Source organism: Hibiscus syriacus, unplaced genomic scaffold, assembly GCF_006381635.1.
Source record: "Hibiscus syriacus cultivar Baekdansim isolate YM2019G1 unplaced genomic scaffold, ASM638163v2 tig00110429_pilon, whole genome shotgun sequence".
NCBI lineage: Eukaryota > Viridiplantae > Streptophyta > Magnoliopsida > Malvales > Malvaceae > Hibiscus > Hibiscus syriacus.
Window position 1 is genome coordinate 695,032 of NW_024062733.1, and position 15,137 is coordinate 710,168.

The 15,137-nt window shown below is 37.4% G+C and overlaps 1 pseudogene; it reads right to left on the reverse strand.

Moving 5' to 3' along the window:
- Positions 1 to 5,752: 5,752 nt before the first annotated feature.
- Positions 5,753 to 14,586, reverse strand: LOC120124742 (annotated as a pseudogene).
- Between the last annotated feature and the right edge of the window lie 551 nt (positions 14,587 to 15,137).

Below are 15,137 nucleotides of genomic sequence, written 5' to 3' on the forward strand. Positions count from 1 at the left end.
GAGGGTAGGTTTGCAATCACGTCCACCTTGGCTTTGTCGACTTCAATACCTTGGCGTGAAATTTTGTGACCCAACACTATTCATTCGGTCACCATAAAATGACATTTCTCTTAATTGAACACTAGGTTGGCTTCTTCACATCGTTTCAGTACATTGGATAGATTGCCGAGACATCAGTCAAAATCATCACCCGAGACGGAGAAATCATTGATAAATATTTCCATACATTCTTCCACCATGTCTGAAAAGATTGTCATCATGCATCTTTGTAATGTAGCTGGAGCGTTACACAGTCCAAACGACATTCGTCTAAATGCATAGGTATATAAGGGTATGTGAAAGTGGTTTTCTCTTGATCCTATAGTGCTATGGCTATTTGGTTATACCCTGAGTATCCATCGAGGAAGAAGTAAAATGCTTTTCCCACTAACCTATCAAACATTTGGTCGATGAAATAGAGGGGGAAATGGTCTTTCTTTGTGGCTTTATTAAGCTTCCTGTAATCCATGCATATGCGCCAGCCCGCGATTGTTCTTGTGGTGAGGAGTTCGTCATGTTCGCCTTTAATCACGGTCACAACACCCTTTTTGACACACATTGCACCGGGCTGACCCATGAACTATCAGATATATGGTATATTACTTCTGCGTCCAACCATTTTTTAATTTCCTTCATTATTACTTTCTTCATGATTGGATTGAGCCTTCTTTGGGGTTCCACCGAAGTGTTATGGCTATCTTCGAGGTTGATTTTGTGCATGCATATGGTTGGAATAATTCCCTTAAAGTCTTCCATTGTCCATCCGAGAGATTTTCTGTGCTGTGACAAAACATTCAATAAACTATTCTTCTGTTTAGAGGTTAGGTTGGCACAAATTATCACTGGTAGAGTTTCATTAACTCCTAAATAAGTATACTTCAAGTGTGATGGAAAAGTTTTAAGTTCCAATTTCGGTGCATGTTGCAAGGATGATTCATGAGACTTAACTTAATCATAATCTAAGGGTTCGAATTTCATACCTGATTTATTATGAAGAAGTCTCGATTGATCATTTGTCTTTTCTCCATATCGTGCATTGGTATCATTTTTAGGGCGCTCATTGTTCAGAATTTCGTTGTCAAGGCCATGATTATCTGAATCATCTTCTGAGCATAATTCACTTGGGCCAAAAGTGTTTTGTTCGTGCATCTCGGTTGTAGGGTCATGGTATAAAGCGCTGAGATTCGCCTCGTCCAAGGATTGTCTTCTTCTCTACTTCTCTAATGCATTGGCACTCTTCTGAATCATCCACATATTTCATGGAGTTGAATACATTGATGGTGACACTTTTCTCTCCTACTCGTATTGTGAACTCTCCCTTTTCACAATCTATTAGGATTCTCCCAGTGGCTAAAAAGGGTCGTCCCAGAATGATCGGGGCGTTTTCATCGGCTTCGCAATCCAAGATGAGGAAATCAACTGGAAATACGAATTTATCCACCTTTACTATGATGTCCTCTATTTTGCCTTCTGATCGCACATATGACCAATCGGCTAGCTGTAAGATGATTGAGGTTGGACAGGCGTGATACTCGTCTAGTTTCATAAATATGGACTTTGGTATCAAGTTCACACTTGATCCCAAATCAACAAGAGCTCGTCCTATGAAGTCATTACCAATTGAGCATGGTATTATAAAGCTGCCAGGGTCTTTTTGTTTTGGTGGGAGTTTGCTCACTGCTGAATAGATTTCTGTTGTCATGGCAACACGTTCTACCTTCCGTTTCTTTGTAATAATGTCCTTAAGAAACTTGGCATAGGAAGCCATTTTCTAAATGGCTTCTAGCAAGGGTACATTGATACACAACTGATCCAGAACATCAATGAATTTCTTGAACTGGATGTCATCATCATGTTTCTTCAACCGTTGAGGGAATGGTGGTGGAGGTCTTACATTGTCTTCTGCTGTTGTTGAAAAATCTCTGGCCTCGACCATGAATTTCTCATTGTTTGAGCGATGCCTTTCTGAACCTTCAGTTCTTTCCTTCTCTTCAGGCGCTTCCTCTCGTTCAACATTTTCAGCTCGATCCTCTGGTTGTGTTATGCCATGTCGAAAACTGTTTGAGTTTTCTCCCCCAACTTGTCATCTTGGTTGACCTATTTTCCACTCCTTAGTGTAAGTACATTGCACTGTTCCTTCCCATGATGTTTAGTGATCTCCGTATCACTTGGGAGGTTTCCTTGTGGGCGAGAATGTAATGTCTTAGCAATTTGTCCCACTTGATTCTCCAATGCTCTTAGGGATGAACTATGGCTTTGCAAAAGTGTTGCTTGGCTTTGTAACAAATTTCCTTGATTTTTAATTGTTGCAGAATGTTTGTGCATCAAAGTCTTTGTAGAGGCCATGAAATCTTTCGCCGAAGCCATAAATTCTTGCAATGATAACTCCATGAATTTTGCAATGATAAATTATTTTGATGTGGCCTATACTTTTTTGCTTGATTGTTGTTGTTTCCTTGATTACTCCATGAAAAATTTGGGTGTTGTCTCCAACCAGGATTGTACGTGTTTGAATAGGGGCTATTGTTGCTCCGATTGTAGTTGCCCACGAAATTGGTTGACTCATGATTTTATGGGCATTCACTCTCAAGATGGTTTCCATGACAAAATATGCAGGTGTTATTGCTCACCTTAACTTCTCTTACCTTATTAGGACATTGCAAATTTTTCAACATAATTGTTATGGCAGAAAGTTGAGCGGCTACCGAATCCTTACCCTCTAATTCATATGCTCCAGATGTTTTTCTGTCGGTTCCCAATCTTGTATTTGGAAATTGATAATCATTATTTGCTATCCTGTCGAGGATGTCAAAAGCTTCCTCGGGTGATTTGTCCAGTAAGGTGCCATTTGCTGAGGCATCTAACATCAATCGAGTTGGTGCATTGACTCTGTTGTAGAACATCACCACTTGTGTCCAATCGTGAAAGCCATGGTTAACACACTTGCGAAGTAGGCTTTTGTGCCTATCCCAATATTCGTACATTTATTCATCATCTCCTTGACAAAAACTCACATTGCGAAGTTGTGTATTCTTATTGGGTGGATTGTATCGGAGTAAGAAACTCTTGCATAAATCTGCCCATGACTCCATTGAGCCGGAAGGAACTCCGCTTAGCCAAGCTCTTGCTCTATCGCATAGGGAGTAAGGGAAAAGTTTCAGTTTGAGCACATCTTCATGTACTCCTTGTTGCCGAAACGAGTCGCATACTTCAAGGAAAGAACGAATATGTTGCCAAGCATCCTCATTGGGTGAACCACCAAATTGTCTAATAGAGTTTAACATGTTAAACATCACCGGTTTAAGTTCGAAATGAGTGGCTTGTATTTCAGGTGCCACTATGCCTGGATTGAGATCATCGAGAATCGAGTTCAAATGATCTCGTATCGCTCTTGGCCGTGCAACTTGAAGATTGATAGCTATATCAGGTCCTAAATCTCTCATGTTGTCTTGCATTTGAATTTGGTTTAATTGTTCTCTAGTTATTTGGGCATGCAACCTTTGTCTGAGTGATTGCTCAACTTCAGGGTTGAATGGTTCCAAAGGCTTACCAGCAGATCTCAGGGTCATGCAAAAACCTACAAAATAAAATAATAAATTACGTTAGACTAAATAAATATAAGGTGACACAAAAAGAACTTGTTATGGCTAAAAATTTCATCAGTTGCCAATCCCCGAAAACGGCGCCAAAAACTTGATCGCTTGTAAATGTATATGTTAAGGCAAGCAAATCTATGCAAGTATACACAATCAATTCAAGTAATATAGGTTAAGTGAGTATTGTCTCCACAGGGATTGGATTGAAAATATATTTTCACCACAACTAGAACTAGTGCCACAAACTAAGTCCTACGAGATTGTCAACTTAAGAACTAGTATTAATAAAAAAAAGTGATTTAACGATTGCAGAAAAGTTTGGTCGAGGCAAAATAAGTATGCAGAATACTAAAATAAAAAAAACAAGACAAGCGTTGATTTAATATAATGCAAACAACCTCACATATTCAGACATATCACAGATCACTTATGCTAAACTTTTGCTTTGACAACAATTATTCTAAGTCTAGAATGAATTATTATGACTTGCGAAAGTAGCCCAATAGGATTACTAGGTATTCTTAGACGGTTGTTATGGCAATACTCCTCAGCGTTAACTACAACCCTTTGTTTGTCAAACTCTTTTTGTAACAATACCTCTTAGCATAAACTATATGCGTTGTCTATCCTACTCTAGCGTCTATCCCTTTTAGTCGATTGAAACTCACTCCTTATTAGTCGATTGAAACTCACTCCTTATCTCTAAGGTAACAAGTTAGAACTTCACCATCTCGGATTCATTCCATTGCTCACGCGGATCTATCTTAATTCTCTCGAATCTAAGAATCATTATCTAGACAAAATGGTATCTCTCGATGCTCTTATATTGTCAAGACATGTTTTACCAAAACCCCAGGCGATCTCTCGATGCTCTTACAGCGTAAGGTAAAATATTTAAACGATGAGAAAAGCAGTCATAAGAAAAAAATAATTCATCATTCATAAACATAAGAATATTTTTCAGGAAAAACAAAGTTTAACATCAAGTAAGACAATCATGATGCTATGAAAAATCATCCAAGATTCAACGTTTAATACAACCCCAAATAGATAAAGAGTTAAGAACAAAGGAAGAACTACTCCTAAAATCAGGGGCTCTGTCGTGACGATTATGATCAACACTGCACCTGCCTTGGTGATCAGCCTTTCTCGAGACCTGATCACCACTCTGCTAAAGTCTGGCTATAGAGGACACCAAGGAAGGTCAGTGGGTAGACGGTGAAGAAGCATTTGCAGTTGCTCACTCACGCCTTGGATAAAGCTCTTATCTCTTCTTCCTTGCCTCATTTCTTTGGCGGCTACGACTGGTTATTTATAAGGAAAATCTCCTAGGGCTTTGCATGCTTTTGGAGTTTCCTTAAATAACTGTTATTGAATACCCACACTTAAAAGGAAAGGCAGCTGTCAGAATAATTAAGGCTTGCATGCACTTGAAGTAGGTCATCCAGCTGGCGTGTGACATAGGCGGTTTCGTCACACCTGCTTCATACTTCTTCAAATAAACCTTGCCTCGGTGAGATAAATATGCTCCTCACGTTCTCATCTGTTCTGTTGGCCTTTGCAAGTTTACGTTGTCACGACTAAAATGTTCTTCCTCTATAAGTTTCCTACACAAACACAATCCAAACAACCCTTTCTCCTCAGCAGCATCAGTCAGACCAAATAAATTTTGCCTAAGCAAAACTTGTTCACCACAAGCTAATATAACCTATATGAAATTAAATGCAACTAAAATGCTATGCATACTTCGTTTAGACGAGCAATAACTTAAGTGAAAATACTGGAAATTGAGTCTTTTTACGGAGTTATCACAATGATATCGTAGACTCTATCTAAGAGGGTTAGAGATAGTATCCCCCAATAATAAAGTCGATAAAAGATGGTCAGATTTCAAACCACGGAGGTAGGTTTGACTCTATGAGGAGACCCCTGACGCTAGTCTCTAGAGCAAGCATCGTTGATTTAGTGAGAGTCTTTACTCATCATATATGTGCTCATTACGGAAGGAGGCACCAATGGATATACCAACAATGATCGAGGGGTTGCTTCAGTTATGGCTACTTTGATCACTTCATCATAGACTACCCAAGGACTCAAAAAGTAACTCTAGTAGTGACTCAGAGGTTGGCTTCGTCTGTGTAGAGGGGCCGAAGACCAGTGATGGGTAGTAGTACTACATCTGGATAGTAGAGTAGATGGATAGCCAGATCAGTGGCCAATGCATATCTGAAGGTAACCTCCAAATAGTATACAACGAGAGCCTTTGAATAGTGTGATGCAACAAACATGATATTAGGTAAGTGTTTTCCATTATAGTTACTACATTGATAGATCTCAGTTCCACTTACTCCTATATCTTCTCCAACCTAATTCAAGAGATAGAAATCCCAACCAAATACTTAGAGGTAAAAGTTTGAGTATCGAGCCCTCTAAATCTAGATGTTCTAGTAGATAAGATTCACCGGAGATGCCTAGAAATTCAAGGTCAGACCTTCCTAACGGGCTTGAGGAGTTACTATTCCAAGAGTTTGACATAATTTTAGGTATGGATTGGTTAACTAAGCACGATGCCAGTTTGAAATAAAAATCCAAACAACTTAAACGCACGAAAGATGATGGTAAAAAGATAATAATGGCTCATATGGTCGACACTCGAATTTTAAATCCAACACTCGAGGATATTCGACCAGTGCTAGATTTCCCCAATGTGTTCCTAGAAGAATTATCGAGTTTACCACCAAACTGTGAACTAGAATTTAGCATCGAGGTAATTTTAGGTTTGGCTCTAGTGTCTATTGCTCCCATTTTATGGCACCAATGGAGCTGAAGTAGTTAAAGACTCAAATTCAATAGTTATTAGAGAAAGGCTTCATACGACCGAGCATCTTTTTGTGGGGAGTGTATGTCTTGTTTGTTAAGAAGAATGATTGATCGATAAGGTTGTGCATCAACTATAGGCAGTTGAACAAGTTAACCATCATGAACCATTACCCACTTCATAGGATAGAATATATCTTCGACCAGCTGAAGGAACATGTGTGTTTCCCAATATTGATTTACGGTCAGGTTACTATTAGTTGAAGATGAAAGATACTGATGTCGTGAAAACAACCCTTAAGATGATGTATGATTATTATGAGTTCTTGGTAATGTCATTTGGACTTACCAACATTGCTATGGTATTCATGGACCTGATGAATTGAGTCTTTCACCCATATCTAGATCAATTCATAGTGGTCTTCATGGAATACATCATTATGTATTATCGATTAGAGGAGGGACATGATCAGCATCTTCGCATCGTCTTGCAGATGCTCTGAGACTGTTAATTGTATGCTAAGTTTGGAAAGTGTGAGTTTTGGTTTCTAGAGGTTTCATTCATGGGTCATGTTGTGTCAGCATACAACATTAGAGTCGACCCACAGAAGATTCAGGTAATTGTGGAGTATGAGCCACCTAAGAATTTTTCTAAGGTACGTAGTTTCCTAGGTTTATCCAGGTACTATGATTGATTTGTTTAAGGTTTTTTTATGATAGTTGTCCCATTAACCAAATTGTTTTAAAAGGAAATTCCTTTTATGTGGATAAAAAATGACAAAAGAGCTTTGATCAGTTGAAGACCATATTCACTCAGGCGCTAGTGCTGACTTAACTAGAATCGATTAAGGACTTCATAGTTTTTAATGATGCTTTGTTGAATGGTCTTGGATGCGTCTAGATGCAGAAAGGTAAGGTTATAGCTTATACATCCAACCAACTTAAACATCATAAGTGCAATTACCCCACCCAAAACCATTAGCTAGCAACAGTGGTGTTTGTCTTGAAGATTTGGCGATACTACCTTTTTATCGAGAAATGTCAAATTTTCACTGATCAAAAAAGTCTTAAGTATCTACTTGCATAGAAATAGTTGAAATTAAGGCAACATAGGTGGGTCTAGCTGCTTAAGGACTATGATTGTATTATAGAATACCATAAATGTTGTGATTGAAGCCTTGAGTCGAAAGTTGATGATAGAGTTGAAAGCTCTCCAAGCACGATTGAGCTTGACTAGTGAAGGTGGGTTGTTAATTGAGTTGTGAGTTAAGTTAGAGTTAGTAGGCGAGACAAAGAGGCTACAAAGTTCAGATGATCAGTTAAGGGCTCAGGTTGAACAGGTTCGTCGAAGCGAGGCTTCGGGCTTTGAGTTGCGTGATGAGGGTGTGTTATACTTTAAGGGCTAATTATGCATACCCACAGACGTTCAGTTGCACAGTGGAATTCTTCATAAGGCCATTGCAGTCCACTCTCAGTTTACCTATGCAATAACAAGATGTATTAGTAGCTTCGACAGTTCTATTAGTGGACGTCCATAAAAAAGGTAGTGTCAGAGTTTGTCGTTAGATGCTTAGTGTATCAGCAGGTTAAAATGGAACACCAAGTTCCTTTTAGATTGCTTCAGACATTCAGATTCCTCAGTGGAAATGGAATAGGGTAACCATGGACTTCATGATCGTGTTACCCTTTATTAGACAGAGACATGACGCAATTTGGATCATAGTAGACTATTTAATCAAATCAACTCATTTCCTGCCATTTAGATGGATTATACCTTAAAGAGGTTAGTTCACTTGTACATCCGTGAGATAGAGAGGTTGTAAGGAGTACCAACTTCCATCATATCCAATATATATCCTTGATCCACTTCCCAATTTCGAAAAGCCCTTCATGAATCTCTAAGCACCAAACTAAACTTCAGTTCCACTTTCCATCCTCAGATAGACAATCAAACATAATGTATCATCCATATATTAGAGGACATGCTTAGATGCACCATTATATATCTCGAACGTAGTTGGAGGGATCAATGGCTATTATTGGAGTTTATGTACAATAACAATTTTCAGTCGAGCATTCAAATGGTTTTGCTTGAGGCCCTGAATAGACACAAGTATAAAACTCCACTAAGTTGGACAGAGCTCAGTAAGGGTAAGATAGTGAGTTCAAACTTGATCAGAGAAATCGATAAGAAGGTTTGATTAATTCATAATCGATTAAAAGAATTATAAGATAGACAAAAGTCATATGAAGACCTGTAAGGACATAGAGTTTGCAGTGGGGGAAAATTGTACCTCAAGGTTTCCCATAGAAGAAAATGCTTCATTTTGGGTGGAAGAGAAAGTTAACTCCGTACTTCATAGGACTTTATGAGATACTATAGAGAGTTGGACCAGTGAATTATCGGTTAGCCATACCGCCAGAGCTGGAGCCCATTCACAATGTGTTCCATGTATCCATGCTTAGGAGATATTGTTATGATCCATCTCACGTCATACCACTAGAATAGGTCGAATTGAGCCTATACATAACCTAAGAGGACAAACAGATCAGAATCTTAGAAAGAGTTGAAAATATATAAGGAACAAGAGGATTCCTTTAGTAAAGATGTTGTAAAGGAACCATGGCATTGAAGAAGCGACTTGGAAAACCGAGGAAGACATACAACTTTAGTACCTTCACCTCTTCTATCCAGGTAAATTTCGAGGATGAAATTTCTTTCTAATAGGGGAGTTGTAAAGCTTTGAATCCTAGATTAATAGTTTCAGGTTAAACCGGGGGTGTGTTAGATAAGCCCATTAGCCTTATAAGAAAACTTGACCCATGTAGTACAAGTTTGGGCTTGGGTTGAGCCCAAGTTGTTATAAATGGGGACACCTTTATAATGGGATTAAGACTTAAGGGACCAAAACAACAAATTTCTCATCACCTTTCTCAAAAGTTGAATTCCCTTCATATTGGATGATGTCAATGTGGAAGAGTTTTGTCTCTTTTTCTCCACCCTTGTTTTTATCCTTCATATTTCTCTCATTTTTCCTTCCTCTTGTAATTTTCAAAGGTGATAACTTAGTGGCCTTTCAATCCTATTTTGGCATTTTAAATGTAAGAATCATAACCTCCACCTTCAAGGATTCAATTCAAGCCCTTAATCTCTTTATTTCACCATAGTATACAAAATATGGGTTTAGTGGGGGTTTAAAACCAAAGTACAACCAACTCGTTTTTTGAGAGATTCAAGCCTCAAGAAACATTATAATCTCTTTTGTAAACTCCCCACCAATGTTATTAACAATTGTGATTGGTTCTTGTCTAGTAAGAGAAGTTGGAGAAAGCTCCAAAGCTAAGTGAAAGGAAGAGCTAGTGCTTGGTTGAACCTTGGGTTTTCCAGCAACTTAGAAATTCAAGGTAACTCACTTCTAACTCAACTATACTACATGTAGGACACTAGGTCTGCTTTGTTAGCTTGCATGAGTCATGAATCATGTTCATAATAAATTTCAGTGTTTTGTGTTTTCAACATGTTTATAGATTAATATGACCCCCTATTCTCATACATAACACTTTAATAACATTTGGGGACCTTAGTAGAACTCATGTGAGTGTTAAAGGGGCATTTTTGTACCCAAAACAAAGTATTTTCTTGGCTCGAGTATCGGTACTAGAAGAACAATATAGATATTGTTCTTCAACTATCCAAAAATAAAGGGATTTTAGGATAGAAGTATCGATACAACAATGTGTATCGATACTGTAGGTAAGATATCGATACTCACAGGTTGGTATCTATACCAAGTTCACTTAGTAGATTCCAGTAGCCATGTTTGGTATCGGTACTCATGGAAGTATCAATACCGAGGGTAGAGTATCGATACTCTCCAATATGGATATCGATTCTTAGGTATTTTTTTAGAACATTGAAGTCAAATTTGATATCGATACTCAGGAAAGTATCGATACCATATATCAGGAGTATCGATACTAGCCCTTTTTCTATCAACCTTCAATAAGTCAGTAGTATCGATATCCAGGGGTTAGTATTGATACCTAGAGGTTAGTACCAATACCGAGGGGCTTAGTATTGGTACCTATGAACAATACCCAAGGGTTTTAAGGGATATAATTAAGGGACCCAATAATGCCAAAATGTCATGAAATAAAACTACAAGTTAGAATAGTTAGAAACAATAACAACTAGGATGAAATAAAACTAGCCTTGTTTGATGCTCGGGAAATAGTCAGGACACACGATTCACTTTAGTAGACGACGATCGTTCAGTTCAGATATATCTCAGTCAGTGTAAATGTGCTTTAGATGCCAACTAGGCATAGGTACTCCAAGACTCGACATAATAAGTTGACCGGGTGTATGTTTTCTATGTAGTTTCGGATCTCACCACAAATACCCGAGGTTATTTTAGGAAGGCTATAGGGGTGTGTACTCCGAGATGCAGAACCCTCAGCCACACCGTGATACCTACCCTAATATGTCATATTAGCATCCTATGTCTTCATATCTGCCACTAGAATCCTCATCTAGTGAATGGATTAGTATAGTACATTTATTAGTGTGGCACTGAGTTCCTAAGCTCAACGTTCAGAATGTGTTTCTATGGGCAGGTTCTTAGGAGACCGTCCTGGAGCGTTATCATCAAAAGATATTCTAGCTCAGCAAAAATACTAAAAGTACATCTTGATTTGTATTATAAGGCATGTACTATTGCATACCCTTTTTATACTCAATTATGACTCTAATTTGATTTAAACTCAGTGTATTACTTGGATGATTTATGAGTTCCCTTGTACTGTAAACTCAAATTTATTACTTTTTATTTTATAAGTGTATTATTTGGATGATTTAGGAGCTCTGTTGTATTGTAAACTCAAATTGATTACTTTTTATTTTATATTTCTATGGATGACATTTTTAACATGGTTTACAACTGTTTTAAAATAAAATTTTAGGGTTAGCCACTTTGGTGGTCCCATGTGGCATCGTAATTCGTCATTCTTCGGTCGGACTGGATTAGGGTGTTACATGACTATTCATAATATTCCAAAACCATCCTTTTTCATTAGAAGATTTACGACAATTTGAACTTGATTTTAATTTGTTCTTTGAGATATGATAGTGGTTTGAGATTCTAGGATCAAATTTCATCATATCTCGGACAATATATTAACATCCATCTTAGACTATCGTCAATTTTTTTTAAAAAAAGAACGAATTTGTAACATAATGAATAGTCGGATGATCTTTTTGTAATTTTTAATAGCCATATATTATTATTGTTATTTTTTGAATGGGAGCCAATACATCATGAAACTATACGAGAGTAAGGCGGGCCGTATCGTACTTCTATCCTTTTTTGACACATACTCTTCATACGCGTGATCGAGGATCTCTTCTATTTTTTCATCATATCTAGCATTAAAATTACAAGGTTAACAAAAAGAAAATGTTAGAAATTATATATATATCAATCATGAGAAGCATATACTAACCTTCTGCGTTCTTCATCAGAATCGATATCACTGGATGACTCATCCTCGGTGCTTTCTTCTCGGTTTTGTTCATCTTCTCTACCCCTCAGATCAACGTTCCCACCATCATACTCGGTGAAATCAACTGCCGCAAGATCTTTCTTACCCTAAAGATGGTAATTGACTGACATCGATGAATGTTTCTACCAAAGTATAAAGCTTAAAAGACAACTTAAGTAACTTCTCAGGAAATATCAAAGAACCACAACTGTAAGCAACAGTTTAGTATTGCACAGTAACGCATGCCAGAGCATTGTTTCCATTAACAAAGTGTAAGTAAACCGAAACAATTTTAAGAATAAAACTTGTCTCAGTTCAGAAACAGTATATTAATAATCAATAAGGTTAAACATCAACTATGCCCCTGGTTCAAATGACATAACTGCAGCCTTGTGATGAGTGTCAGTTTTTGTCTTTTATACTTGCAGTAATAAATTGTATTTTTACTAGTTACAAACATTATTGGAGTTATCCAGTTCGTAGCCTTGGTAAAACAAACATTAATGGAAGAAAGAGAGAACTCATGATCAACGTAGCCATCTTCCAGGGCATATATTTGCATTACTGTTGCCTTCCGTGTACCAAATCAGCAAATAAACGAGTGCGCATCGAAACATCCTACAACAAAGTGGAACACCATAAATATCTATCACCCCGAAAAGATGGAAGCGTAATTCTTTCAAAAAGATTACCAGGCATCATTTAATCACTATATTGTAGACACATAATCATTGGTACAATCACAAAATTCGTTCCATTCATGATTTGTTGCATGGTAACATGCACTAAGACATAAACATAGGGATCAGATTTTTCTTAATAAGGGAATAAAACTTTGCTTGTCTTTTTGCAAGAAGCTTCTTTTCTCTTTTCTTCTTACGCTCCATGGAAAATGTGAGCTCCTCCATCTCATTGAGTAATTTATCATCTTCATTCTCCCCATCCCCTTTATCATCATCTTTAGCAGTGGTAGGAGTCGGAGGAGTAGCCTTTTCTGAAGGAGACAGAGCTTTTCTCAATTGCATCCGCCACCTAAATCAAGGTAATCAATACACATCATATTCACGCACATAAATATAACATATTTTCATCTGATGAACAATAGGAATTCAAATCAAGCTCCTCTCAAAAGATCAAGGAACTAGTGCACTGATTATAGCTTAACTTTCACATATTTTCATATTACCACAAATTGTTTAGACTAGAAAACTCAAAAGGGAAAATCTGAAAAGTATTATGTTTCTTACTTCAAAATATGCTTGAAATCCTGATTTCGTAGAACTTGCAAATCATCACAAAGAGCTTTGAACTGTTAATACAGTAACAAAGTAAATAATGACAAGTATTAACGAAGGTAATGTTAGCAATACTGTAAAAGATAATCACCTATTATGTGGAAGAACTGTGATCCTTAATAGGCAATGAAGCTGGATCCCCAAAGGTTATGGTAGTAACTGAACCTAGGATTTCGAGAGGAGAATCAGACCAAAAGAAATCAGCAGCAGTAGACATCTTCTTTGAGATTGTCTCCCCGTCTTTATAACTGAAATTGGCATGTACTTAGAAACAAAGCATAACATAAACATTAAAACCAGATAGCAAAGGGATCAATTCAATAAAAATGTTAATCATTATCAACAAAGCAGTAACATTACTGTATGATAAAGGGAAAGCTTACCCATCATGGTGTCTCTTCTGTTTTGTTACCCTAAGTACATCAATCACCTACATCAAGTGTGTGGCAGAAAGAACAATAATGAGAAGAGATACAATCAATAAGAGAACAAAAGTAGTCAGTTAAGAGATTTTTAAACCTAAAATTAAATTAAAAAACCTTCTTTAGTGGTTCTATCGATCCCTGAAACAGATGTTTGAAATCAAGAAGACGTGGATCAATCTTTGTCGGGGCTTTATACCTTAGCCAAAAACATAAGTATCAGCTGATTCTGAGCGACTAGCATGTGGTTTCCAAACTTTAACATTCTCAAACAGCTGCAAACCAAACCAAACACCATGTCAAAGGAAAAAACAAAACTTCACAGAGAGATATATCCAATGGTTTTGTTTATCACCTGCTTGAGACGATATAGAACGAAACTGTAATCTTGGGACCTAAAAACCTTGGTGACAAATGTGCCTTTATGGGCCAAAAACTGGTAGCCAGCTTAACAGAATCAATAACCAAAGTATTTTGGCTCATTTTTTCTTGAGCCCAAGCACCACCAACATTAGGGGATCCATCATGCAAAACGACATCAAAAGCCATAACCCTGTGCTCTTCCATGACTCGTTTAACCTTGGACTTGCAATCGTATTTGGTTATGTCTTGTTTGAGAGCGATGGCACCTCGTATAGGAGCAATGAGAACAAGATCAAGACCGAGTACAAGGCTGCCGATGGGTGTATGCTGCACAACCACTTACATCCAACCACCGGGGGCAGCACAAAGGTCGAGGACAGCATGCGCTGATTTTAAAAATCCGAAATTGTCATCCAGTTGTACTAACTTCCATGATGCTCTTGAACGGTAGTCGTGTTCTTTGGCTAACTTATTGTATATATCTAACCTATGCTTCCCTTTTACTTTACCCATATCCCCTCTTCAATTGAATCCAAATTAAACGCCAAACAACTGGTGGAGAAAAAGGAAAAGGGAAATATGTAACTTTAAAATGATTTTTTAAATTCTCCTAAACCCAAAGGCCTAATCCCTAAACCAAAAATAACTATACCTATAGCTTTTCAAAATAATATATATATTCTCAAAAAAGCAAAATAAACAAAGGGAGACAAAGTAACAAACAACATCGTCAAAAAAAAGAAAATAAAATATAGCGGAGCAATGCACAAACAGAGGCAGAAATCAAAGATCCCCAATGGTCTTCACCTAATACCTTGAGCTCTTTTTCCAACTCATTTATCAACAGAAGATTCACTACTATTTCCAAAGGTAATTACGATTTAAATGACTAATGAAATACCCTCAATATCTTCTTAATCTTGACATGCACCCATCATAACAAACAAGCCCTCAATATCTTCTTAATTCATCATAAGAATTACATATAAACATACGTTCAATAACGGTATCAAATAGCAGTAGGACCGAAAACAAAAAATCAAATATAGTAGATCAATGTAGAT